Here is a 4,892-nt window from a genome sequence, read left to right as displayed (position 1 = left end):
GGGCGGGGGCAGGGGCAGTGGCAGGGAGCCAGTTGGCGGTGGCGAGGGTGAGGCAGAGGAGAGATAGGCCTGCCTGCCCTCACTCCCCTGGCCTCCTATGGTTCAGGACTCCTGCCCCAAGGTCTTCCCTCTGTCCACCCCTCCCCAAAGGCTGCCAAAACAATGTTCCCTTTAGGGGAAGGGGAAGGAAGACAGAGACTGCCCAGAATGGGGGAGTTAACCTCCTCGGGGTGAGGGTAGGATACTTGCCGTGGACACTGAGACAGGGGTCAGCAAAGATAGGGGTCAGGGCACCTAACAGTTTAGACTCCAGGAAGGGGAGGGAGTAGGAGGAGAGGAAGGAGGGGTCAGGGAGGCTGTGACAGAACTGGGAAAGGTGGGGTCTGAGTGCAGTGAAAGGTAAGCTAACAAGCAGCCCTTCCACTCTGACCATGGGTGAGGAGCGGGGGTAGGAGACTCCCACCCAGTCCAATAATTCCCAGTGTTTGTATGCCCTGGGCCCCCTGCCCAGAGACTGGAACGTGCACAGTGTTAAGAAAGAAGACTCATAGAAACAGGAGTGTGACATTTCCCATTGTCTCCTGTGCCCACTGTTGTGGGGTGGGAGGAGGGCAAGGATCAGGCTTAACACCCACCACCCACACTTGCAGAGAAGGACCTGAGGACTGTCTTCCACAAGCCAAATGGGCATTTAAGGCAAACAAAAGGGGGAGCGCTGGCTGAACCTCAGGAATCCTGCAGTGGCACCTGGGGGAGGGTGGGGTCCCTACAAAAGGCCTAAATTCTCTAATCCAGAAGGATGGGGGCTCCATGGGCACTCACCCCCCAATCAGAGGAATAAGAAACACCCTGAGGAGAGCCTAGGGCGTGAAGTCAGAAACCCTGGTGGGGACGCTGGGAAAGGGTCAAGTGCAGAGGGGCTGCTGGCTACTTTTGTTCTGGGCGGAAAGAAAAGGATTTAGGTGGCATTGTGAGTAGATAGCAGTGATTTCATTTAGCTCCTGGGATTCAGGGTCTCGCATTCGCAAAAAAGAGTCTGAATCTCATTATTGCAAATTGTGCCATCTTTGGAAAATCAGATCAATCCTCCCGCAAGGAATATAGACACACACAAACACACACAACACACCCCTACGCGTTAAAGAAAGCCGTCCTCCCCAGCCCCCAAAAACTCACCCTGCGGGGTCCAGGTAAAAGGCGGGGGCGGGGCGCACTGCGGCCCTCGACTTTGAAGGGTTAATTCCGGCGGCCGCGGAGAATGCCGGGAGTTGTAGTCCTGGCACTCCCGCGGGCTGATGGGAAACTGCGCTCTCTGGGCGAAGCCGACACTGGGGCGGTGCCTTCCGGCCGCCGGTGGCGGTTGGTGACTCAGACTTTCCTTCCCGCTCTTTGTCCTGGAACTAAAGACAGTGGAGAATTTACAGTCTTTCTTCTAAAACGGTGCGGGGCTCAAGACAGCCTTCTCACTTAGCCCTTGCGTGTTCAGGTCGCGCTTAGATCCCGAGAGGAGAATGGAGGAGAAGGGATTGCGGCATGGCCGTCCCCCCTGGAGGTTTCTGTCTCTCTGTCTCTCTCTCTCTCTTTCTGGCGAGCACACGTGACTCTTGCAAAAACCTCTCCAAAAAAAAAAAGTTGTCACTTGTTAGTCTGGCAGTGAAGGAAGAAGTAAGCAATTTTTTAAAAAAAGAAATGTTTATTAAACTTTATTATTGTTATCAATCTGACCAGAGAGAGACACGGAGAGAGAAGTGAGAAAGTAAGCCACTAGGTCCAGGACTCGGCATTGTGATTGGCCACGTGGGAGTCCAGCCCCTCAACCTCCATGCCACCTGCTGGCGTCAAAATTATTTTTTAAGGTTTTGTTTTTTGGTTTGCCATAGGATATTTGTGCTCCAGGTAGAGAGACAGAGAAAGTGAGAAATCACCTGAGAGGGGGGGTGGTCAGGCTGCAGTCCCTACTGCTCCATTCTGGTCTCAGAATTTTGAGCGTGCACACTCAGGGGCCTGAGCCTCAAGCCACAGGATATGGGACACAGACTCAAATCGTTGTCACCCGTGGGGGGAGTCCAGTGACAACCATTAAGCTATCTGCTGGTTCCACAATATTCAAGGCCCTGGTTGGGGACTCAGGGGCTCAGTGGCACATATGGGATCCAGGAGGTATGACCCAGTCACCTTAAGCATCACCACTGGCTGGCCCAAGATTTTCATTGTAGAAAATTTGGTTTTCAGGGGCAGCAGATGGTGTGGTGGTTAAGGGTGCTGGGTTTCCACATGGCCGACCACAGACTGAGATGGCTTGCTTTTCCACTTTCTCTGTCCCTCTCTGGTCAAATTGAAATAAAAATTAATAAATGAAATTAAGTAAAATAATTCTTTTTTTAAAAAATGAAAAAAAAAAATTGGGGTTGGAGAGAATATAGGAAAACACAGTTTCATGTAACGCTGATGAGAAGTAGACCATGAATATAATCTTAGAATACAATTTGGAAGAATGTATTAAAAGTCATTAAAACACTGAAGTTGAGGGCCAGCCTGTGACATGGCTGTTGAAGCACATGACGGGCTGAGCTGTTGGGATTCCCAGACCAGGCTGCTTAGAAAATACACCAGACATACGTGCTTGTCTAAAATCTTGAGAGAATAGAGAAGGGATTACAGGTTGGAGGAATTTCTCACGTTCCCTCTCTGTCTCTCTCTCTAGCTAGCCCATGTATGCTATGGCAAAAAAACGCCACTGATGGGCCAGCAGATGGCATGGAAAGGCAGCTGAATCCCATATGGTTAACTTTGGGGTTGGAGACCTTGATCCTGTAGCTTTAAAATCATGCTGTGTGTGGGGGAGGGGTCCAGATTTAAAATCATCCAGTTAGCACATGGGGTGTATGTGGGGGGTTGTGTTATCAGGCGGCTTGGTGGTTCAGGTGCTGGATTCCCACATGGCTGAGCACAGCCATTATTCGCTTTCCCTCTGACTGTCTCTGTTTTTCTCCTCCCCAGGAAGCCTGTACATGCCCTATGACAAAATTCTTTATTAAAAAAAAAAAAAAGGGACCAGCAGGTGGCATGGTGGTTAAGGTGCTGGACTCCCACATGGCTGTCTTTGGTTTCAGTCACAGACCTGGCAGCTTGAAAAATTATGCTGATGAGGCCAGGCCCATCCTGAGATGGAAACTGAACCTCAGCTCTGAAATACTGATTTTATTGACCAAAAATGGAGATTTTCTGCTGAGATTTCTTTCTCCAGATTCATTTCTAGTGGCCTCTATGCACTAAGTGTCTAGACAAGTCCAACTGGACAGCTTCCAAACATCTGAATATGATTAGGTTCAGAATATTCCTCTATTCCCACTGAATCTGATGCACAGAGTGAAAATGGAACAGAAGAGAGATTGCAGATCACCTCCTCTGCATGGCTCTGAACGCTCAGATTGAACTTAAAGGAAGAAACGCACCATCCATCAGATGACTAGAAATCACCACAGGGTTACAAGAAATATGGGAAAGCGAGAAAATTCCTCTCCTCCTAGGGAAAATAAGCCCTCTTCATCTTCAGACAGTACAATTTTAAGTATAGTTCCTTAGCATTTCTTTGATTTGTTGAAGCTAAAACTGCTTTTCTTGAAATTAAAAAATATATTTAAAAATGGGACCAGCAGTTAGCATAATGGCTAGGTCGCTGAACTCCCATGTAGTCGACCGCAGGTCAAGTCCCAGACCCAATGGCTTAAACTCACACCAAGCACATCTGCGTGTGTGCCCAAGATCCCAAGAGGAGAATGTAAGAGAAGGGATTGCCGTGTGGCCATCCGCCTGGGGGATGACTTCTTGCTTTCTGTCTCTCTGGCGAGTACATGTGCCCTATAGCAAAAACCTCTCAAAATATATATATATATAATATATTTTAAAATACCTATTTAATGACCATAATAGGCTATATAGCATCAACCAGGTGCTACCTTATAGTATATTAATTATACTCAGAGTTTCACCCCTAAAGTCAGACAGGTATTCACAGATATGTATATACTAGCTGAACTTGCTATTGAAAATAGATGATTTAAGAAATGTTGTGAATCAATAAAATGTGGCAAAGAATGGAATGGAAAACTGCTGTAGACACCTGAGATGGTGTGGGAGGAGGGTGCAAAATGGCAGAGGGTAAGAAATAAGGGTAAGTGGCCAGCAGGTGGCATGGTGGTCAAGGTGCTGGACACTCCATATGGCTGAACATGGTTCGAGTCCCGGACCTGGGGGCTTGCTTTCTCATTTTCCCTCTTTCTCTCTCTCTCTCTCTCAAATTAAAAAATAAATGAATGAATAAATAAATTTTAAAAATAAATAAAACGAATTCCTTTAAAAAGAAATAAGGGTAAAAAAATTTAAGAAATGTTGTGAATCAATAAAATGTGGCAAAGAATGGAATGGAAAACTGCTGTAGACACCTGAGATGGTGTGGGAGGAGGGTGCAAAATGGCAGAGGGTAAGAAATAAGGGTAAGTGGCCAGCAGGTGGCATGGTGGTCAAGGTGCTGGACACTCCATATGGCTGAACATGGTTCGAGTCCCGGACCTGGGGGCTTGCTTTCTCATTTTCCCTCTTTCTCTCTCTCTCTCTCTCAAATTAAAAAATAAATGAATGAATAAATAAATTTTAAAAATAAATAAAACGAATTCCTTTAAAAAGAAGTAAGGGTAAAAAAATATATATATACATATAAAACTAGAAATGGAAAATTATTGATGATAACATGTATGATTAAGCCACTATACAGTATTTTTTTAAAGAGTTTTTTGCTTTAGGGCACGTGAGCTCACCAGAAAGACAGAGACAGAGAGACAGAAAGCGAGAAATCACCCCCCAAGGAGGATGGCCATGCCACAATCCTTTCT

General features: G+C 46.7%; 1 protein-coding gene across 2 annotated transcripts in view; it reads right to left on the bottom strand.

The window, feature by feature from the left end:
* MYL6B (myosin light chain 6B) overlaps nt 1-4,892 on the bottom strand; it is a 15,944-nt gene that overhangs the window by 6,040 nt on the left and 5,012 nt on the right. Inside the window, exon 2 of one of the 2 annotated variants that reach the window (XM_027767166.1) lies at nt 1,177-1,400. The gene's annotated coding sequence lies outside the window, so the exon portion shown is untranslated. Of the gene's footprint in view, nt 1-1,176; nt 1,499-4,892 lie in introns of those variants that run through there. The other variant, XM_006165597.3, reaches the window with a different exon arrangement.

Source organism: Tupaia chinensis, unplaced genomic scaffold (genome assembly GCF_000334495.1).
Source record: "Tupaia chinensis unplaced genomic scaffold, TupChi_1.0 Scaffold143970_1, whole genome shotgun sequence".
Taxonomy (NCBI): domain Eukaryota; kingdom Metazoa; phylum Chordata; class Mammalia; order Scandentia; family Tupaiidae; genus Tupaia; species Tupaia belangeri.
This window is presented reverse-complemented; position numbering and strand designations above follow the sequence as displayed.